This window comes from Tamandua tetradactyla, chromosome 23 (assembly GCF_023851605.1).
Source record: "Tamandua tetradactyla isolate mTamTet1 chromosome 23, mTamTet1.pri, whole genome shotgun sequence".
In the NCBI taxonomy this organism is placed as follows: Eukaryota; Metazoa; Chordata; class Mammalia; order Pilosa; family Myrmecophagidae; genus Tamandua; species Tamandua tetradactyla.
This window is the reverse complement of record NC_135349.1, coordinates 41,868,526-41,892,791: the sequence shown is the minus strand read 5'-3', so window position 1 is coordinate 41,892,791 and position 24,266 is coordinate 41,868,526. Positions and strand designations below refer to the sequence as shown.

Genomic DNA, 24,266 nt, shown 5'->3' with positions numbered 1-24,266 from the left:
GGGAACAATCAAAAAGCTCCCAGCCAGCAATATTGAATGAGGATTAAAGGACGTGGCTTTTCTGGGTTCCACCACAGATTCAAACTGGTAACAACCGGCAATACCACTACTTGGTATATACCCAGAAGAGCTGAAAGTAGGGACACAAATACATTTGCACACCGATGTTAATAGCAGCACTATTCACAATTGCTACAAGATGGAAACAATCCAAGAACCCATTAACAGATGAGTGGATCAACAAAATGTAGTATATACATAGGTTGGAATAATATGCAGCAGTAAGACAAAATGACGTCCGGAACCATGTGACAAGATGGATGAGCCTTGAGGACAAAACACTGAGTGAAATCAGCCAGACACAAAAGAACAGATACTGTATGATTCTGCTTTTATCACCATGGTAAATGTGAAATCAGAGGCATATAATACAGAACATAGGGGACCTGGAGATACACACGAAGCTTGAGATGGGTGAACAGTTTGCCAGTGAGATTGAACTTAACTGTAAGGGAACAGTCAGAAGTGGAGGTGGTTCCTTAGTGGGTCTATAAGGAATATTACCACATTGAAGGAGAACATGATTGAAAGGGGTTGTATAGACCCATGTGTCCCACCAATTCACACTACAAATATAAATATGTTCTTTCATGTACTACTGCAAAGGTATGAATCCTGTGCAAAGAGTGTATCATTTGGGGGTATAGGAAGAAAAATGCTTTTGCATGCTATGGGTTGTGTAACAGGAAAATATCAGCAGTATCGCAGCAACACCCGGGGTACCTAATGGGGGGGGGGACAAGAGTTAGGGGGAGGTTTGGGTTTTCTATTTGGTGAGGGTATATTTATTGGCTGTCTTTCTCTTGGGAACAATGAAATCATCTAAAATTGAGAGTGTTGATGGACTGTTGACTTTGGACATTATGCGTGACGCCCAGTAGACAGAGGTGGCTGAAGGATACACCGAGTGCAGAGCAGATGGGCGAATGACGGTAGAAACATATGATTGAACACAGCGCTGCTATAAAAAGGAGCGAAGTTGTGAGGCATGCAACACTGTGGATGAACCTGTGGGACATTGGGTGAGGCAAAATAAGCCAGAAACAAACGAGCAAATATTGTATGATCTTATTTAGAAAATACATGAAAACTGGGGCCTAGATTGTAAGCTCTTATAGCTGTCATTATCTAGAGTGGCAATTGTTATTTCCAGATTTTGAGGAGCTGTTTTATATGTATGTATAAAACGTAGTATTTAGAGATAAGAACGAAGCCATTAGGGTTGGGGTTAAGGTAATTCAGACTACTGGGGTATGGGAAACATTGCCTGTATTTTAGAACTTCACCTACTCTTTGGGACCAAAGGAAGAAAATTTTCTTTCATCTAGAACCTAAGTTTTCTGCAGCACATAATCTAACTCAACCTGTCTGGATAGATCATTTAAACAATCCAAACACAGGGAGCCCAGAATAAGAATGAGAACTTTTAATCCTGAATAGCTTAATGTAATGCCTGGATACACCCCAAAGTATATTAAACACATAATCAAAAAGTATTGGCAAAGTCCCTTGAGGGATGGGAGAAAAAATATGGAACTATTAAATTTTACCACTGAGGAAACCCTGGGTACTGTGCCAGCGTTATGGACACCCAAATCAATAGACCACATCTATGACCTTGAGGCTTACTCTTGTGAAGCTTATGTATGCAGTGGAGAAGCTTCACCTACCTGTAGTTATGTCTAAGAGCCACCTCCAGAGGACCTCTTTTGTTGCTTAGATGTGGCCTTTCTCTCTCCCTAAGCCCAACTCTGCAAGTGAAATCATTGCCCTTTCCCTTACATAGGACATGACATCCAAGGGTGAAAGTCTCCCTGGCGGTGTGGGAGATGACCCCCAGGGATGAGGCTGGCCCTGGCACAGTGGAATCAGCAATGCCATCCTGACCAAAAGGGGGAAAAGAAGTGTAAATAATAATGCATCAGTGGCTGAGAGTGTTCAAATAGCAGCAAGAGGCTACTCTGGAGGTCACTCTTATGCAAGCTTCAGTTGGACATTACTACCTATTGTAACTTGCCAAACCCCAACCAAAACCTTTCCTGCCAATCCTAAAGAACACCTAGGGCATTATATAAGATTCTGCAAAGTTTCCATGCATTAGGGTAACTCTACCAAACCTACAAACTCCAGACTGGTCCCTGGACCAGATAAGTCCTGAAATACAGAGGGGTCAGCCCTTCCAGAACATCAACTAGTTCCATCCTCTTATCCCATAGTATCAACAGCCCCTTCCAACATGAAAAAGTTAGAATAACCCTAAAGAGTGGGAGAAAGATCAAAGATGCTGGTGGAGTTATACAGAGAAGGTCGGGTTTAACAAATGTGTATGAATCCTGAATCATTATACTGATATTTCTTTTAGCCTCCAGTACTTTAGAACAGCGAGAAATAAAAACCTAGATTGTGGAATTGTAACCCACACCAAACTCTGAAATCTGTTCTACAACTAATTGTTGCAATGTACTTTGAAATTTAATGCTTTTATGCACATACGTTATGTTAAGAGAATGAGGAGTATACCAGAGAAGACGGGATTTCACAAATGACTGTATCTACTGAATCATATACTGATATTTCTTTTGGTCTCCAGTGTCATGGAGCAGCTAGAAGAAAAAACAAAAAATCGTGGAACTGCAGCCCATACCAAACTTCAAAATCTATTCTATAACTGCTTGTTAAGATGTATTTGGAAATTTATTGCTTTTTTTCTGTATGTTATATTTCACAATACAAAAATTAAAAAAGAAAAAAAGCAAATTCAGGGGAAATCATGAAATAAAGCTTCTTTCAGGATAGCACTGCCCTCTGCAGGGTTCTTTCTACCTTACTGGCTGCAGATATCATGTTATTTCCCAAAATCTGTTCCTCTTGCTGGGATATCTGGATCTCCCAGAACAATCACAGATGGGCTCTTCATCCAGCCCACAGTCCAGGAATCTCTGTGGCTCTTATCCCCAAACCTTCTTCTTTTAGAGAACTGGGACCCTGGGGGGAAAAGGGAGATGGGAATATTCCCAAGACTGGGTAGAGAAGAAGGGCTGCAAAAAAATCTCGACTCCATCCAAAAGCTGTATCTTAGTTTTTGTAATTATCCCTGGACTGTTGAGCAAATTTCCCTTCCACATTCCTCCTTCCCTTCATACCCATTTCTGTGGGCAGATTCGCTTTCTTGGCGGAATGACTAAAGGCAGCTCAACTTAAGCAAGAAGTCATTTCGGTTTATAATTTACACAGCCTGTTTGCTGTGCCCAGCCTGGCTGACCCTTGGATTGCTGAGGCAGTCTTCTCTTGTTCCCTCCCCACCCCAGCCCCCATCCCTCACACTTGTACCTATCAGCATTAATCCATAACTAGCTGTTTATTTAAACCCTGCTAGGTTCTCCAGACATGATCTCTATGACTGACTCTGCTGCACCCTTTTGGTGAGACTCGCCACGCCCATTTCTCAGATGAGGGAACTGAGGCTCGGTCATAACAGAACTGGAACTGAAGTTCACACACTCCAAGTCTAAAGGTTAGCTGCTCTCTCCACTGATCCTTTTGATAAGCTTACAGTTTTAAATAAGGTTAGATCTTCCCTTAGGTTTTCATTTTTCGTCCCATTCCTTCCCTTCTTCTTTCTGATCTCGCTCCGTTCTTACACGAATGTTTCTTAAATTTCAATCACCCATGCTTCACCTTCATGTTTTTGCTATAACCGTTCATTATGATAACTAGTATTACTCATCAATATGTTTCTTTACATTGATTAGCTTTTTAAAAGAACAAATAAAACCTCAAAATGCATTACTTAAAATGAAACTTTGAATCCCTACTGCAGTAAAGAAATCAGTTTCATATGTCACAAGACAGAAGAAAAACTAAAAAATGAAGACAATAGAATCAGAACTTGTTATTAAATTTTGTTTGGATATAGTTGCCTGTCAAATATTTGAGAATAGTTCTGCTCTCTTTTGTTGAAAATGGAGACTGTGGTTTTATCAGTTAGCTACCATTACAGTAATGTCACATAACAACTCTCCACTCTTGTTGGTTTACTACATGTAATTATTTCTCTTTTGCTTCAGGCTGTGGGTTAAGTTTTCTGTGCTCCCACAAGGTTTTCTTTCATCTGGACACCGGAGACTGTTTATAGGGTGTGCGGTTCTCATGGGGGATGGCAGAGGCACAAGAAGTGAAGTCAAACCATGTCAACACATTTAAAACTCCTTGTCGCATCACATCCACTAGCAATCCATGGGCCCAACAAATAAGCTTTGGGTCAAGTCAACCTAATGGAACAGGGAAGTATATTCTTCCCTTGTCTGGAGATTGAGGGACATAGAGAGTGAATAACAAATATTTGAATAACAAATAGGGGAAGTCATAGTAGTAGCAAACTAAAATGTTCTAATTGACAAAATCATAACTGAAAGAGAACTGGGAAAGGACTGGCTTAGTCCAATTAAAACTCAAGTCTTAGTTCTGTGTTCACTGCCAATCTGAACAAAATTGGATTATTTTAGCAAGTAAAAAGGTGATGCTGAGGTAGAGGTGGGGAATGGCTGTTGGTTAGGAGAAAAACTATTTTTGTTCAAGTCTGTCCCACCTTTGAATGTTGCTTCTTGATTCTTGATCTTTTCTTCTGCTCCATCTACTTTTCATTCATGTTATTAAAAATGTAGATTTCATTGGGTCTTTCTAATTCTTCCTATCCCTCTCACTGACCAGCCCACAAGTAAGTGTTTTTTACCTACTTCAACGAAACTTTTGCTTTCTTTCTTTGTTTTTGTTTTTGTTTTTTTTTTGGTAAATAAGATTTCTAATGTTCTTATTACCAAATGCAAGGATCCTTCTCTGTGCTTACTCATGGTAGTATTTGACAATGCTAATCAATTCTTGAATTGATCTCTTCCATTTTTCTGTAACACACGTTGCCTTTCTGATTATTCATTCTCTGTACAGTCCATGAAACTATCTTGCTCTTTCTACCTTTTAAAAATTATTGTTCTCCAACCACGTATGCTGGTTTGAATCTATTATTTACCCCAGAAAGTCATGATCCAAACTTGGTGGTGTGTGGGTAGCCATTTCTTTTACTCTTGATTCAATACTGTAGAGTGGAAATTTCTGATTAGATTATCTCCACAGAGATGTGGCACACCTAATAGTAGGTAGGACCTTTGATTAGATGGAGATGTGACTCTGTCCATTCAAGTTGGTCTTGATTAGTTTACTACAGTTCTTTAAAAGGGGAACCATTTTGGAGAAACCTCAGAAACAATGGAGATGCTAGCCAATGCAGAAGCTTGGAGAACAGTTGCTTCAGAGCTGACAGAGCCCACATAGCCAGAGACCTTGGGGATGCAGGAGGAAAACATCCCTGAGGAAGCTCTATGAAATGAGAAGCCGGGAGAGAAAGCTAGCAGATGTCGCCATGTGTCCTCCCAGCTGATAGAGTTGTTTCAGTGGCATCAGCCTTTCTTGAGTCAAAGTAACCTTTAGTCAGGTGCCTTAGTCTGGACATTTTCTCGGCACTAGAGATGTAAACTTGTAACTTACTAAATTCCCTTTTGAAAAAGCCATTCCATTTCTAGTGTATTGCATTCTGGCAGCTTAACAAACTAATGCACTACCCAGCCTCAGCTATTAGTTTCTCTCATTCCCTCTGCATTCTTTGTCCATCTTATTCTTTCCCTATGGGTAAATAGTTCCTTAAGCCATACTTGAAACCTTAATCTTTCCCCTTGCATTCAAACTTAAATATTTAAATGACTACTAAATATTTTAACCTGGAAATTCCATAGATCATCTAAGTAATATGACCACACTTGAACTTAATGTTTTCATCTGCAAACCTGTGACTCTCAGAAAATGTTATAACTCTCTATTCCAGCTTGCTTAATCAAAAACCTAGAAGTCATCCTTCACTGCCCCTCTCCTTGAACCCCCATTACCCTTATTTAGTTACTAAGTCACCAAGTTCCAAGCAGAAGAAAAGATTCTTCTTCTGAGCATTTCTCAAAATTCCCTGTAATATATTAACCACTCAGCTACCAGGGTAATCATTTAAAAATGTATGGTTAACTGAATTCAATGCCTCCTTAAAACATTCAATGACTCATCAATACTTTCCAGACAAGTCCCAGCTCTGTAGCATGTGATACAATGACTACCTCTTTTGCCTTTCTACAACTTGAACTGAAGCTGAAATCCCGTTGAAAATAAATATAGTGGCTCCCACCTCCAGGGTACTGACATGTAAGTCTCCCTACGGATTTTTAGGTAATAGCAGCAAGTCTGGAACACTTAAAGTCACCAACACATGCACAAATGCACTTTCTTGGCTTTGAATTTGGGGGTTCTCTAGAATGTCCAGGAGAGTTATGCACAGCATAGACTGGGTTACAAGTTCTTCCAAATCATTACTTTTTGGTCCGAGTGTTTCTGGGGCATGTTGCCTATACCTTGGGAGATTGATGGGTGAATTTTGGAAAGTTGCTGGCACAATTAATCCAATGAGAGAGGGTATTAGAGTTTAATGTCTGTTTTAGGCTGGTCTATTGTGTTTGGGGAAAATTTGGGGGCACATCAACTGTCCCTGCAAAGATACACTGTGGTAGAGACCAGTTCCTTGGACTCTATCCGCCCCACAGCCCCATAACCTCTCTTATCAGTTGTTTTTGCAATTTGTTGGCATAGTCTGCTCCCAGATCTGAGAAAGCCGCTGTGATCTTATCTTACTAAATGTAGAATTGAAAAAAAAGTTGAAAATCTCTTCAACTCATATTGCTATAAAAGAAGAACACAAAAAATAGACAGAGAGGACCTCATGTCTCAGAGGTACTTTAGGAGAGTGAAGAACATTCCTATGCATTCAATATGCACAGCACAGTGTCAAAAGAATAACAACTCCTGATTGTGAAATAAACCCTACTTAGTTATTACACTGCGTCAGCCTTTCTCATTTTGGCCTTTGATTTTGCCTACTTGGCAGCTGTAGCCATCTGAGCCGCAAACTTTGTCTTAGATTGAGAGGAGAATCGCTCTATTGACTAACATAAATTGACTGTGTCTTCAGCAAGATCATGCCCTTGATAAATAATAAGGGGAGATGCTCCCTTTACTATGTGTCTAGTCTCTGCTGCTTATGAACGTGTTTATGGTGAGGAGGTCTCCTGCAATTTTCCAGCATGTCTACAAAATTTTCAACACATCTTCCATTGACAGGTGGAGTCTATATCTTGTACCCTTGATATTTGAGTTGAGGTTAATTTGAGGCTGGTACATAGTGAGGAAGTCCAGGCCACAAAAAGAGGCTGCTGGTAGGTGTCCCAGCCAACAGCCCCAGCTCAAATCCCATAGGAGTGAAGGTAGCTCCAGATGATTCTCATGAGTCATTCCAAGCTGAGGTCCTAGACATTTTGGAACAGAAACAAAACATTCCCACAATCCTCCTTCCAAATTCCTAACCCCAGAATTTGTGAACTATAGAGAATGATTGTGATAAACTGCTACATTTTTGATGTGATTTGTTAGGCAGCAATATAAAATCAGAACAGGTATGTGTATTTTGTGCTTCGGTGTGGATGAATCTATGTGAGGTTTCAAAGAGCTCCTTGTAATATATTGTGAGTAGAAACCAGAGAAGAGCCAAAAGATGAGCTGGTCTATCTTTCCCTGATCCTCCAAGAAGTTGGTGATTTCATTGTAGACCCATTAATCCAGTGTTTGTGAAAGCTCCTGGTTGAATATTGAGTGCTTTGTCCAAGTCGTATGACGAAGGGAATGGGATGGGAGACAGGGGTGTGAGAATTTTGACTTAGATTTTCCCTGAGTGCATATTTCCCTTAAGTGTATATTTCCCCTAAGATGAGGGGTCCCATCATCAACCATCCTGGACCTGAAGAGATTAAGGAGCGCTTGTGCTGGGCACTGAGTGAGGAAATATCATAAACAATACTCTCACTCTAGAACCACAGGCCACAGGTTAAGATGGGAGACAACCGGGGTTAGCAGGAAACCTCTCGAGAAGGGGCATGATGTACAGGTAACTAGAGTTTAGGAAATAGGACCGCGACACTCTATTCTACTGATTAAAACCTTCAGTTTCTTCTACTCTGAGAGACCCTTGGTAAGAAACTGTCTCCAGCTATGGGGGTCTTAATTCAACTAGGAATTAAGCGTGACCACTTGAGGGTAAGCCTTTCTCCATAATCAAGATTTCAAAAACAAAGAATGAGCATGCGGTGGGACATTGAGAGCAAGACTTTAAGAAGGGGAAGGAGAAAAGGGCATCAAAGAGGGTTGGAATTCAGGCTCAAGCCTTGCCGGTTTGTGTCTAAATGGGAAGTCAAATTTGGAGGTGCCTGGCACCATCCTTTGCCCCTATTTTCTTAGAAGGCTCCTCAATCCTACAAAATGTGGCCCCTATAGCCATGTTTGTGCTATGTGATGATTGGACTGCAAGTGGATAACACTTGATTCATTATTTAGGGAATTTAGTTGGGGGAACTGAAGTTGGGAAGTAATGGAGCTAGAGGTCAGGAAAGACTGCTTAATGACATTAACCTAGACACACAGAGATAAAAAGAATGATGCAGATGCTTATGGGGAAAAAAGATACAAATGATCAGCTGGTCCCATAGAGCTGGATGGAGTCATTGCTTCCGTTCTTCTCCTTCTCCTTTTTTTTTTTTTTTTTCCATTTAGTTCATTTTTACTGCTTCATGTTTTCAGTAAACAGATCAAGGTGCAAACAAGGTTTATTTCACATTAATATATTAACTGGAATTTTTTCAAACAAATAGGAGGCTCTCTTTAAATAACCATCTCCTCACTTCATGGCCAATCCAGGAGCAAACGAGAACAAATTTTAGTGCATCCAGGGGACATCCAGTCCACCAGGCACGAAGCTGAAGGGAAGAGGGTGAGGGGCCGGTGGCCATGAGCTGCACACAGGGCCACGTGCCAGGGCTCAGCGCCCTTCTCCCCAGCCCATCCAATGGCCTGGCGGGGACGTGCATTGTCCAGTTCCAGCCCGAGAAGCCCCTTCTAGAGGGAAGAGAGGTGAGAAAAGGCAGGGCAAAAGCAATTCCAGAAGCACTAGCCGGGAAGCAGAGGGGATTCCTTGCCAGCCACTGGCAGCTCACGTCACATCTCCCAGGATCACACAGAGGGGGCAACAGAATGACCCAGGGCAGGGCAGGGGGTGACAGGGCTGGAGTCTGGGCTGGAAGGGAAATACGGCTTCTGGACGTTCGAGACAAAACAAAGTGGCAGGAATGTGGGGAGGGCCTAGTAGGGGCCCCACTGGGGCAGGCCAAGGCCACCTTTCTGGCCTGGAGGATGTATGGTGGGTCCATTCAAGCTCGTGAGGTCAGTGGCAGCTGAAAACAAAGCTGCCTCAGGTCTTCTTGACTCTCCAGCTACTGGTTACTTGCTCATGAGGTCTGGTTGATTGTCCCATTCTTGAATCCTGTGAAATAAACTGTCCCCTTGAAATGGAATTTTTTTGTTATTAGTCTGAATAGGTTTCAATGTCTTGTGACCCTAAGAGTATAGATTTAAAATAATATTTATAGCAGAAATGGGGCCAGGATTCATTTCTAAATCACGTTTCCTTGTTCAAAACTATCTACTCTTGAAAGTAAATGGGAATTTATCAGGGGATAGGGGAAGAGGAAAAAAGTAAATGTGTTTAAAAAAAAAGAGTAAACTTGGTTTGCAGCTTTCAAAATGCAGTGAATGTACACTAAAGGTTTGCACATTTCATTGGACATAAATTTTACTGTAAAGGCAAGGAAAAAATTCTACTCTTATCCATAGCATAACTTTGTGAGATCCTCCCAGGAAATGCTAATTGATATGTCATAAATAAATACCAGGAAGGTATGTGATCCAGTCTCTGCATAATAAGTCTTTCATAGAAACTATAATCTGACTCCTGAAAACGTAATAACGTTTACTTAAACAGTAAACTCCTGAAATTGACACGAACAACATGGCATTGGGGATTTGCACTGTTTTAACTGGAAATCTTTCAAAAATATTGTTTAGTTTAGTTTTGCTCTATTTCCAAAGTTTTTCAATCCTGGCATGTTCTAGCATTTCTCCCTTTTCCCTTCATTGCCGTGTATTTTCTACTAGTGCTCTTATCTATTCTACCTCCAGGGCAGAAGGTGCCATATGAAGCCACACCAGGCCTTTCCAAGAGAGTCCTAAGGTCTTGTGCTCCCTTCTTCCTTAACCTCCACAGAGCCTCTTATAAAGTAGAATTCCTCTGTATTTTTTCAAGTGTTAGGGGAACCGCCACATTGGAGGATGGAAGTAAAAATGAAGCATGATCAAGGGATTACGCAGCTTGAAAACTGATGATGAGACCTTTTGCTGCCCATGCAAGAATCCACAGAATGGAAAAAGGAAAGTTATTGAATGAAAGTGTCTGAATGAATGATTTAAAAGATTTTTGAATTCTTGGAAGCATTCAGGTAAATGAGCCTGCCTCAAACATTGATAAATCCAGATTGAGAAAAATGGATTTTGCCATTTGACTAGCAGATTGCCTTTCTCTACTGGGCCAAACATAAACTGTTTGTGTATTTAAATTGGTCTCTGGAAGACTTTCACAGTAAATCTATGTTTCAGTGGAGATTTAAAAGATAGCAGTAAGAGAAGGGCTTTGAAAGGGACAGAAGAGAAGGTAAACAAATGGAAGGAGTGCATAGAGAAGTAAAAGAAATAGACACGGATAGGCAGAGAGGTCTGTGTTAGAATTTGCCTCTGCTATTGTCCAGCTGTGAGATATTGGGAAATATCATTTAACCTCCAACTCTTTCTGCTATAAAATGGAGAAATAACAGTACCCAAATTAACGGGGATTTTGTGGACAGCAAATGAGATTAATATACATATTTGCTTGGCATTGTGCCTGAAACTTGGCAAATACTTGATAAGTGGCTGATATTATTATTACTGCGATTATTATTACTAAGTGTTCTTGAAAAGATGAGTCAGAGGCCCTCAAAAGTCCTTTGTTCCTGCTTGTCCAGCTTCCTTGAACTTGCTGGGAGGTTTCCACTATGTGATGGTTAATTTCATGTGTCAACTTGGATAAGTTATGGTGCCTAGTTGTTCGATCAAGCAAGCTCTTACCTACTGTTCCCATAAGGGTATTTCATAGATGGATTTGCATCTATAGTCAGTTGACTGCATCTATGGATGGTTGCATCTGCAGTCAACAGAGGAGATTGCCGTCAGCAGTGAGGGTAGTCCTCTCATCCAACCAGTTGGAGGCCTAAAGCCAGAACAGGATTTCAGAAGTCATAAAGAAGAATCCCTGCCTCTCCTCCAGTGGTCCAGCTTCTCCTGGGGAATTCATCCTCATGCTCATTGGATTTTCCAACTTGTGGCTGGCTCTATGGAATTTGGAATTACCCATCTGACCCGACCCGCGGTACAGACGAACCTGGACCTGAGGGAGGGAGTGAGAACGGGGGACAAAAGACACAGAGAATGGAGACAAGACTGGATTCTGATCAAGTCTCATTTATTGAGGGCGAATCCAGGGTATTTATGCAGTAAAGAAGGGGAGGTGACTTGTATTGGACGTCAGCAGAGGTTGGGCATTACCCTGCAGTTAAGCAACCAATCAGCAGGGACTAAGCTGGGAAAGGCTGATCAGCCAAGGCTGGTCAGCTGATTTCGGGGAAAGGCAGAGCAGAAGTGAGGAAATAGAAACTTAACTTGAGATAGAAACTTAACTTGAGTTAGTACCTAAGATGGCATCAGATCACAAGATGGCTGGCACACTGCCGGTGCCATAAGCAGTTTCCCACACCCATCTCCATGGTTATGTGAGTCAATTCCTACAATAATTCTCTTAATATTTACATATATATATCAGTTGGTTACATAAAACTGCATCCTGTTAGTTCTAACACATCCTCCATCTCTGAGTTGTAGATAGAGCTCTCATAGTCCTCACCTTCCTTCCTCTCCTGAACTTCTGAGTTTCTGGGATCCCAGAGGCCCTGGAAAGTGAATCTGATTTATCCTTCAACACCAACAACCACTCAGTCTATCTCTGAGGGTTCCCCACCCCTACAAGCTGGTGGGAGCATATACTCTCCTTGTTCTTCTCCTTCTTTGCTTTTATCATAAATGATCCTTGGGGTATTAATTTTAAATGGTTTCATTGCTTGATCTAGAAAGATTAGTTAACACCACAAACATAAGTCATGGGGAACTGGCCCCTTTTTGAGCTGCTTGCTCCTTTCTTACAGCTATGATCCAAGGTTTTTAGATGCTAAACAGAGAGGAAACAAAGCAGTCAGCTCTGGCTGATTCTCTAGAAGTGGTGATTCTCTCCTCTGGTCATGAAAGCTCCAAGATGTAGGGTGACCTGGGGGCATGCGACTCAATGTTTGTACTGCACACAAGCCTTCTGTATGAGGTCTTGTCCCAGGGGCAGGGCAGGTGCCATGGCCTTTGTCTTCCTTCCTAAGTTATTTTCTGCTTCACTCTGTCAGCCTGTCTATAGAAGGAACTCTAAATTTCCCTCCCTTTCTCCCTTCCTTCTTTTTCCTTCCTCAGTCATTTTCCCTTACTGTTTTTTCTCTTTCCTTTCTATTTTTCCATTTGTTTCTCTTCCTTCCTTCTCACTGTCTCTCTACTTCTAATTCTTCCTCCTCTCTTTCCTTTTTTCCCTCCTCCTCTGTCTCTATTTCACTTTCTCCCCCTCCTTTATTTCTTTTGCAATTATTTTCTCTTGCTGTTTTAATCTTCCTCTCTCTTACTTTTCATTGGCTTTTCTCTCTCCCTTCTCCCTATCTCTCTCTTTCCCTCCCCCTTCCTTGTTTCAGCATCTAATATAGCAACAATTTGTGCTAATAGCCAGGGGAAGACAAATAAAAATCAGATTCACACCCTGGCCTAAAGAATCTAATATATGCCAAGGGAGGCAAAGGACCCAAAGGGAAGGTGAGGAAAGAGAGGGCACCACAGAAGCCCCCTGCTGGCGTCATTGGACCTGGGCTTGCCAAGACCTCTTCTACCCCTTGACTCGAGGCTTTCCATACTGCATTTTCCCTGTGGTGGTCTTGGGCAGGTACAAGACAAACTTTATCTGTTGGGAAAAAAAATCAGTGCAGGGTGGGCCCTCCGTGTCCCCAGTGGGGCTGAATATTGTACAGGTATATAGAGCAAACTCTTGAGGGTGGAGCTCCAGATGAGTGAGAACTTATCCTGGATAACTCCCAAAGTAGCACCCTGCAGAGTAAAGAAGCTTCAGAAAGTGCTCTGGGACAAGGACAAGGAGAGGATGGCTAGGGCAGGACGTGAAGGTCCGGTCAACTGGCCCTAGACATGCTCTAGGACAGAGAAGCTGCATGGCAGATGCAGGTGTGACACCTGAGCCTCAGCGTCAGCTTAACTGGGCTCCAAGCCATCCTCTATCGCTAACCTGGTTTTGTATGGGTCATTTGGCTTTCTGAGACTCAGTTTCCCCACTGAATAAAAAGGAGGACAAAAACTCATCTTATTATTGTGAGGATCGAATGAGACTATACTGGCTATGATCACGCAATGGAGCAGGCCCTCAAAAATGTTAGCTGTGATTATTAAACTGAACCAGAAGTATAATCTAAGAGGCAGAAAACATGTTTTGGCGTTCCATCTCAGCCTCTTCCTGTCTATGAGTCCTTAGTCAAATTATAAAATTGCTCCAGTTTTCCTTTTCTGTCCTGTTAAGTGAAATATTTTTTGTGGATCCTCCATCTATATCAGTCCTTAGTCCTTACAGACAGATAACGAAGTCAGTTCATTGAGGCTTCCCGTTATCGAGGCTTCCTTACTTTGCCAGGGCATTGGTTTGGGAGTCAGATGGTCTTGGATAAAATAAAACTAATAGCTGTAGGAATACTGATATGGAGAAAGTGTCGTCATAGCAGGTGACATGAAAACTCTTCCATAAGACAAGAATGACTTTGTTGGGGAGGAATAGAGCAGGGCTTGGCAAATTATAGAAATTATAGCTGGTGGCAAAATCCAATCTACTGCCTCTTTTTGTGAATGAGGTTTTGTTGAAACATAGCTATGTCCATCCATTTATGGATTGTCTATGCCTATTTTTGCACTACAACAGCAGAGTTGAGTACTTATGGAAATGAATATACAGCTTGCAAAGCCTAAAGTATTTAATATCTGGCTCTTTACAGAAGTTTACCAAATACTGGGATAGAGGAATAGAAGGAAGTCACAGGGAAGAGGCAGGCTTTATCTTTGAAGGAGGAAGCTACTCTGCATCATGAAGAAAGGAGCAGAAGGGGTTGAGTGTCCCCAGGTGGATGGAGGAGGAGATGAAAAAAACCCACTGGCTGAGGCATCTTAGAAGAGACACTGTAGGAAGAGGAAATGGATAGGAGATATCTGAGCAATACACTGTGTACTGTGTGATAGGACCCTTCACTTGATCCACCAATATATTGACACACTTCCAAAGTCAAGAAATGTTGGGTCTAACTGGATTTCTTAGAAAATCAGATGATCCTAGCTTTTTTTTAAATCCTAGTTTCCTTTAAAAAATACTTATCAAGTGTTTATTATGTGCCAGTCACTCTTTTAAGTGCCTCATGTTATACAAATATTAACTCATCCTCCTAACAACCCTGCAAAGGTATAGCATTATTATCCCCAATTTACAGATGAGGAAACTGAGGCATCAAGAAGCTGTTGAAGAAGTAAGGTGTAGAGATGGAATCTGAACCCAACAGGCTGATGTCAGGGACTGTACGATGTTGTCTCCTTATCAGTTTGAAGCTGGAAGTCTGGGAGATGGACTATGTGGTGAGCTGCCCCTGCAGGGATGAAGGACTTACTCCCCCAGCTGAAGAAGCAGCTTCTCCCAGGGTCTTGCTTCCTTCCCAGGGCAGCCTGCATCTATGCCTGATCTACATGGAGCTATGAAGACTCACTCCCTCAACATCACCCACCTCCACACACCCCTCATCCCTGCTCAGAACAACTCTGAAAGGTCGTCAGAAGCCCCTACAGGACTTGCTGAGACCTCCACTGAGACCACATCGCAGTGCAAATTCTCATGTCTGTATGGCAGCATGAGAAGGGTGAGTTGGTCAAATGGAAGACCCTCCTGCTCCAGGGGTGACTGAAGATAAACACCGCAAAAGTAGAGAAGCTGAGAGTTTTAAACCCAGATCTCTAATCCATCTGGCTGAGATAGTTTAGATGAATCTCTGAGATGAGGCTGGACCTGATAAGCGTGGGAATATTCTTCTGGCTTTAGAACCCCAAAGACTTCCATGATCTTTGAAGCCTATCTCACCCATTGACTTGGAAAACAGGCAAAAAAAGACTCTGTTCTCTCACAAGTTTGACTTTGATATACCTGAGCTCTGGACTCTGTTGCCTTCGTGTGTAAAACAAAGATAATAATGGCTTATTTCACAGGCTTGTTATGAGAAAGATACATGAAATTAAAAGTAGACCTCCGTAAACGGTTATCATATAAGTAGGGCAAGGTTATCATTAAACATAACACTAAATGGAGTATAAATTGTTACACTTATAGTTACACAAGCCCACTGACCGCAAATTTTATTTTTTGGAATTTAGCCCAAAAAAATATTAAGGAAAGTTGGAAAATTTTAGCCAACAAGTAGTATACTCACTGTAGTGCTATTTTTAACAGTGAAATTCTGGAAATAATCTATTGGCCCACAAAAAGCATAAAGATTTGTGGAGCCATACTACTTATTGCAATGCAGCCATTCAAAAAACCATAGATTTGTAGTAATTGACTTAAAAGGTTGTTACCAAAAATCTGATAAATGATAAAAGCCAGTTACAAAATTATATGTAAAGATATACCCTTATTATTGTTTTTAAAATGTACAAGCTTATATAACTAACTAGTCAGCTAACCTGCAAGATGTTCAAAATAGTTCTCTCTGGATGGAATGAAGATGAGTGATTTCCTTCCTTTCCTCTTTCTTTCATTGCTTCCTTTCTCCCTCCTTTTTTTCTTAGTAGTTTAATTTTCTTCTATTATTTTTTCCACAATAAACACTAAAATAAATAAATTACTGAAAAATATGGTTGCCTTCCTTCCTTAGTGCCCTTAACAAACCTAAACATCATGTAATGGGGAATCGCTGTTCCCAGGAAGCCAGGCTTGATTTTCATTGATTTAGAATCTCTGTAAGTGAGTGCCTGTGGATGGCAGTGGCTAGTTCAGCAAATCTAAGCAAGAGTTTCCAAGCCTCACACACACAGAAGTGATTGAGCAGAGAGTGGGACCTTACACTGAAGTTGGCTCATGCTTGGTGGCTCCCTCTCTCCCCTTCTATGGTTCTCTCCCTTTTATTGGACCCCCAGCCCTAGGAGTTCCAGTAAATTGTTTGTTTGGAAAGAAATCTGATTGACTATTCCCCATGGGAAAGGAACTGACAATGCACTATGATCTCTTTAGGGGAATCATGCTTTAATAAGAGACCATGGGCACAGAAAGCCCTTTAAAACTGTATCAGCAATCTATACTCTGAGAGATGACAGATGCTTCTTAAATTACTGCTTGAATTCTGACATGAGCCTTCTTCAGACCTTCTGATTTCCAAAGGCCTCCTCTGAATAGTTGGAAGCCCCTTCAGTACTTCTTACCTCTTTCTCCTCACTCTTTCATCCTATCTCCTTCTGTAGCAATGGCTACCCCCAGCAGCACTCCTGCAGAGGGATGATTGCAGCTCTGTGACATGGAACAGTCAGGGACAGCTTTGAAAATGAGGGTGAGGAAAATAGAGTCATGGCAAACATACCCTGGAACAAGTAAGAGGCACTGGGAAGAGGAGAAGAAGAGATGTGGGAAAGTTTTTGCAGGTTATTTTCAGAGGTAGCTACAGAGATCAATGCAGACCCATGTTGGGCTCCTGAGGCCTCAAAGGATTCAGGAAGATATCTCATTAGGTGAGGGGAAATGAGTACAGTCCTCTCCCAACCCCTCATTTCAACGTCAGCAGCTTAGTCCAGTGCCTGACACGTTTGATAAACTCAGGTCTCTGTGAAAATACCCTCCCCAGGGCAGACGGCTTTCCTGACCACCATATCTGAAATGCCAGCTTCTCACCCCATCGGACCCCATGCCCTGCTTCATTTTCTCCATAGCACTTCTCCCTGCTTGCCATGTCATATGTTTCTTAGCTCATTGTCTCTCTCCCCCATTCTTACTAGAATATATTCTCCAAGAGAATAAGAACTTTGGCTTCTGCTAAATTTCCAACACCTAGTCTCTGGCCCATAGCAGATGATCAATATTTACAGAATAAGTGAATAATAAATGGTGGCTAATATTTTAAATATCAATGAACATTTTGAAGCCCACCAGGTCCACTCAGCCCATGTTTCAGCTGGGAGCAGGTACTGCTTCTGTCTAGCCATAGAATTCTCAGATGTCCAGCCCTGTCTGTGGCCTCCACTTCTCCAGACTGTCTGGAAGAAGGGTCTCTTCTCCACAGAAGCAGTTCTATAGGTGAAGGAACATGTGACTGAAGAAAGGAAGAGAATTAAGGGTTGCTCTTGGGCCTCCCTGGAACCAAACTCCACCCAGGCCTGGAGCTGGGTTCTGGGTGCTTGGTTCTGGGTGCTTTGACAGTGAAGATGGCTTTCTGAGACGACCCATGCTTAGAAGTTCAGATAGTAGAGCATCCAGCAGGGATGTGGGAGGAGGGTGTAGGAGGATGAATCAAGAGACCCAAAGGCTCTTCGCAACTCCAAAGGCCCCATTCCCTGGGAAGTCCCATTGTAGCAACATGCGATAATGATGGGGGAGCCTTCTCTGTTGTTCATTGGATAGCCTGACAGCACCTAGAGGAATAGAGGCAGCTGACTGATCACCAGTTCAGATGCTGAACTAAGGGGCGTGGCTCCATGGTTATGAGGGCTATGACGTTATGAAGTCTGGGTTTAAATCCTAGCTTCTTCGCTGTATCCATATTGGGCCAAATGAGCCCCACAGTTACCAAATATTTCCAAGTACAAATGACAGATAAATGACAAACTTTGATTATCGGAGAGAAAAGATCCAGGATTAATGTGGAACTTTTTTCCAAGTTCTGGTTGTCATTCTATTCCTGCTTCTTTAATGACTTTTCCCCGTAAGCACACCCATAGAATTACATAAATTCCCAGTCATTGAAGAAGGATCAACCACTAATTTTGTCACAAATCTCTTGTGTGACTTTAGTTAAGTCCCTTTAACTCTTAGGACAAGTTTTACATTAGGCAGATCAATTCCAGCCCTATTTACCTGAAAATAATTTTGGCAGATAATTCAGGAGAAAAGTGCTTTGAAAAGTTAAAACCATCTATAGACATTTCAAAAGAAGTACTAGTAAAATACAGATGCCAGACCCCATGCTACCTTATTAATTTTCTTTTTTTTCTACCTTTATTTATCTGTTTGTATGCTTATTAAAGAAGTTGTAAGGTTAAAGAAAGATCATGTATAAAATACAGAAAATATAGAGGTCCCATAAATCACCTTATTAACAACTTGATTAGTGTGGTATATAATGTTGCTACTAACTATAATTATATTATTAACTCTATGCCATCATTTACAACAGGATTCACTGTTTGTGTTGTACAGTCCTATGTTTGTTTTTAAATTTTTATGCTAGTAACATATATACAAGTTAAAATTCCCCTACTAATTACATTCACATATATAATTCAGTGCTGTTAATTACATTTACAATGTTGTGCTACTATCACTACCATCCATTACCAAACCTTTACAATCAACCCAAACAGAAACTCTAAACAACTTAAACATCAACTCCCCATCCTGACCTGTAACCCAGCCCCTGGTAACCTATATTCCAGAGTCTGACTCCATGATTTTGCTTATTTAATTATTTCACGTGGGATCATACAATACTCGTCCTTTTGTGTCTGGCTTATTTCACTCAATAAAATACTAGCAAGGTTCAACCATGTTGTCACATGTATCAGAACTTCATTCCTTATTATAGATGAATAATATATATACCTCATTGTTATGTATCCGCTCTTCATTTGATGGACACTTCTGTTGCTTTAGTCTTTTGGAAATTGTGAATAATGCTGCTATGAACATTTCTGTGCAAATATCTGTTCAAGTACCTACTTTCAGTTTTTGGGGTATATACCTAGAAGCAGGATCATGCTAGAATTCTATACTTAACTTTCTGAGGAAGTGCCATACTGTCTTTCACTGCAGTGGCACCATTTTACATTTCTACCTGCAATGAATGAATGTTTCTATTTCTCCACATTCTCCAACACTTGTTATTTTCTGATCCCATATCCCTTCATTTCCCCTATTTATGTTGTTTTTGCCCCACGTTACCTCTTTATATTTTATATGTCCATTATCAGGAAACATGACTGTTCTAGTTTGCTAGCTGCCGGAATGCAACACACCAGAGATGGATTGGCTTTTAATAAATGGGGATTTATTTTGTTAATTCTTCAGAGGAAAGGCAGCTAACTTTCCGTTGAGGTTCTTTCTTACGTGGAAGGCACAGGATGGTCTCTGCTGGTCTTCTCTCCAGGCCCCTGGGTTCCAACAACTTACCCTGGGGTGACTTCTTTCTGCATCTCCAAAGGCCAGGGCTGAGCTGCAAGTGCTGAGATGAGGAATGCCGAGCTGCTTAGGCTGTGCTACATTGTGTTCTCTCATTTAAGCACCAGCCGATTAAGTCAAATGTCACTTATTGCAGCAGACATGCCTCCTAGCTGACTGCAGATGTAATTAGCAACAGATGAGGTTCACGTACCATTGGCTTATGTCCGCAGCAACAAGACTACGTATGCTCACCTGGCCAAGTTGACAGCTGAATCTAACTAACACACATGACTATTTCTTAGTCAACTGTATCCTAATTCTTCTAGGAATTAAAGAGTATATATTGAGGTTTTGCGTCTACCCCTTTGGTTCCCTTTCCTGAAGATCTTAACTTCTTCATGCTTCTCTAAGCCACTTCTTCAGTGTTTTCCTCTCAACCTGAAGGTCTCCCTTTAGCAATTCTTGTAGGGCAGGTCTTTTGGTGATGAACTCTCAATTTTTTTTCATCTTTGAAAGTTTTATATTCCTGCTCATTTTGGAAGCATGGCTTTGCTGGATAAAGAATTTAGGACTGACAGTTTTTCTCTTTCAGTACCTTAAATATATTATTCCACTACCTTCTTTGCCTCCAGGGAGAAATCAGCACCTGGTCTTATTGAGGATAGCTTGTACTGATGAGTCACTTTTCTCTTGCTGCTCTTGGATGATTCCCTTTTTATCTTTGGCATTTGACATTCTCATTAGTATGTGTCCTAGAGTGGGTGTATTAGGGTTTCTTTTGCTTAGAGAACGTTCCACTTCTTGAACATGTCTATCTTTCATAAGTGCTGTAGAATTTTAGGCCATTGCTTCCTCAAATATTCCTTATGCCCCTTTTCCCTTCTCTGATTCCCATGGTGTCCATGCTATTACACCTCATGCTATCACCAGTACTCCTGAGACAACGTTCATGTTCTCCTATTCTTTTCTCTATCTGCTCTTCTCACTATATGATTCCAATTATCCTGTCTTCTAGTTTGCCGAATCCTTCTTCTGCCTGTTCAAATTTACTATTGTTTGCCTTTAGCTTTTCACATTCTGATATAAATTTATTCTGTAAAAATGATACACTTTTCAGTTTTTCTTTGCTTTCTTTTTTTTACAGTAAATTTTTCAACTACACACCTTGAATATGCAGAAGTTGTTTCAAGGACAAGCATAACAGGATGGTTAAAACCCAAACTGACTAAAGGTGTTCTCACAATAGAAGCTGGCATGAAAGTAAATAAAATTCTCTTTTATCGCAATAGCAACAATAATGTTCATGTCCTAATGGTTTGTGGGATGAATATTAACTACTCTAAGTTGTTAGAAAACAACAGTTGATTTTAAAAGTCTATATTTTAAAGTGAGTGCTTTATCTGGTTCCTCACAGGGTGGTTGATTCCAGCTTTAAAATTAAAATCTCCTCCTTGAGTGATTAGCTCAAACTGTATTGGCACTTGGAAAAAAATAAATCATTGACTTTTTTGGAGTAACTTCACATAGAAGAGTTTTACACATAACAACATGAGTTTTGAAAAGCTATTTCTAATACGTTATTAGATATTTTACAATATGGTTAAACATTGCATAAGACTTCAAAATTGAAGGACAACTTAAATTTCATCTTCAATAGACCAACATTACGTATCAAGGAATTAATTACTGGGTTCTGTCACAGAGGTGAAATCTTATCCTTAAGCATTATGTTGAGTGATCATGTAAAAAAATACTAATTTATATTTAACTGAGTGTTTGGCCATGATGGGATGAAGGCAGGAGAACGAAGAGCATATGTGCCTTTATGAAAGGATCCCAGACACGTATAAACCAGTGCAAAAATCTTTATAATCCTTTAAACCAGTGCAAAAATCTTTATAATCCCTCCTGGTTGCGGGCAAATTCATGCAACCAAATAACATGAAATTAAATCAATAATCTTTAAAAAAATGTTAAAATATCTCTCTCTCTTTTTTGTAAATACAACCAAGGAATGTAAATAATGTGCATACAAACTGGGGTTCTAGCAATGACAGCCACTATGTGTTGGTTCATATCAAATCCAAGAATATTAGACAATCAAACATATAATCGTCTTGTAGTTTCTCTTAATATGCAGATTCTCTAGGTCCCTTCACTAGTTTTCTGCAAGTCTTAGCCTGTGTTTCTTGTGTCATTACCAGCATCTGCACCTCCCGAGCTGCTTTTCTTATCTTCCTTGCAATCCTTGTCATTTTCATCCCTTGGGGATTTCTGAAACCATTTAGAAGATTTCTTAGAAGTGTAAAAATTTTGTCCGTTTTGAGCCTTTTTTTCTTTCTTTTGCCTTTTCTGTCTTCTTTAACTCTATCTTCCTTACTGCTTGTGTCTGCAGTATTTCTGCCTTCTCCCTGTTTCTGAAAAGCTCTAATGCTGACTTGTCTGGTACCCAGTCAACTTTACTCCTGGGCTGTTTTCTATTTCCCGTAATCCTTCATTAAATGTGTCCCGTTTGTTTGACTTTACAAACTTGTCTCTGTGCTCCTTAGGTGGAAAAGGTATTTGGGACCTATAAACGCAGTTTCATGGATGCCAAAGAAGAAGATAGGATACTCATTTGCTGGAGGCTTCACGGCTCCTTCTGGCAGCTCATCAATCCAGGCTGGCCAGGGCAGGGAGCCCTTCGGACTGACAAAGTCCAGGTCGCCTGCCTCGTGTTCATGGGGCCGTGGACATGCCATCCTGGCCCCTCCCTTCCCAGTCACCACAGAAGATTCCAGGAGCTCCCATGCCCACCAGAGGGACCACAGAATGCGCAGCGCTTCCCCAGGCCCAGCCCAGAGGGTGGGTCCATCTCATCAATTTTTATGACAACCTAATGGAGGGTGTTTTATTATCGACGTTTTACAGAGGATAAATCTGTGACTCAGAGGGTTAAATAACACGTGTAAGGTGACGCAGCCAGCCGGTGGTGGAACCACTGTTTGCAGCCAGCATTCTAAACTGTTATGAACACCACTTTCACCACAGGCTTTGCTTTGCATGGAATTTATGACAAGAGTATATAAAAAGGTAAAAAAAAGAAAAAAAAAAAGAACGTTGATGCTCATGTGATTATTTCCTCTGAGTGCTCTTCAGGACTGGTACAAGTTATAAAAATCATTCAATTTTCCTTATCGTCTTATCTTAGAGGAAGCTCAATGGGCAATTGCCTACTTATTTGCTGTAGTTCTCCTTACAGAGAACTTACAGGAACTACAGAGGTGATTTTCTCCCATCACCTCTCAACTACATTTACCCAGTGGGCTTTATAATACTGCATCTATTTTCATGTTTTTTTTTGTGTGTGTGGCATTTGACAAAAGGCACCGCAAATCCTTTTGGAAAGCAGGTGGAGTAAGAATATGCTTAAAACAGAGAATGACAGAGTCATTTGAAGAGTGTCCTAAGAGAAGCCTGGCCATGGCTGACCTGCCATGTCATTGTTTCGTGGCTCCGGGTAATGGCAGTTGTATTTAAAGATTTTACTTAATGGCTACCAATTGCACCTGAAGACCTCCTATTTATTCTGCAAAATTCCTCAGAGACAATAGCCCCAAATTGGGAATAACTCACATGTTCGTCGATAACAGAATGGAGAAAGAATTTGTGATATATTCACACTAGACAGCCATTTGGAAGAACAGACTTCTGGTATATGCAAAGGTGTGGCTGAATCTCATAGACACTGTGCCAAGTGAAAGAAGCCAGACACAGATTACATACTGTCTGACTCCATTTATAGGAAGTTCAAGAAGACGCAAATCTGTAGCATCTTCTGGTAATAAAAGTGAGGAGCATGATTAATTTAGGGGGTGAGGAGATTGACGGGGGTGGGGTCCAAGCACCTTTTGCAGTGATGGAAAGGTTCTGTATCTTGGTCTGGTGCTGGCACCACCGACGTATTGCATAGGCATGGTCTTTTCCAGCTGTACACTTGAGATGCTTGCCCTCTATGCACTTTATATTTCATTGTGCGTTACATTGCAAATCAAAAAAAGAAATACACACATACACACATGCACACACACACACACAGATGTCATCATCTGTCAAATTCTATCTGTCCTTTTTACACTTGGTTCACCATCATCTACCTGATGCCTGACCCCAGAGCAAGAGACCGGTCAATATTTGTTGAGTGAATGAATGACCCACGAGGCCTGTCTCATAAGCGTAGTCTTTTTACCTGTTTATATCGTCTCTTTCCCTAGACCACGAGCTCTTGGAGGGCAGGGACAATTTCCATTTTGTGTGCTGAACACAGTCCATCCATGTGGGAGGAGTTAAGTAAAAATGATGAATTGAAATAAGTGCCAATAAATTGGAGTATGTAAATATTGGGCTCACTTTTAAAATCCTGGGTAAAATGAATCTTTTCTTTTATTTTTAGAACGACCGCTGGCTCAAACTTTGGCAAGAGGTGGATAAATGTGCATGCTCCTGAGACCCAAGGTTCCAGAAATGATGACAAAATATTCAAGATCCAAGCAGTGTCTGATATGGCCCATATTATGTCAGAGGTTTGCAGGTCTGGCCTTATGCTGACAACATAGAGGAGACGTGCACG

At 41.1% G+C, this 24,266-nt stretch overlaps 1 pseudogene; it reads right to left on the bottom strand.

The window, feature by feature from the left end:
- Positions 1-21,802: 21,802 nt before the first annotated feature.
- On the bottom strand, positions 21,803-22,398 carry LOC143666644 (hepatoma-derived growth factor-related protein 3 pseudogene; annotated as a pseudogene).
- Between the last annotated feature and the right edge of the window lie 1,868 nt (positions 22,399-24,266).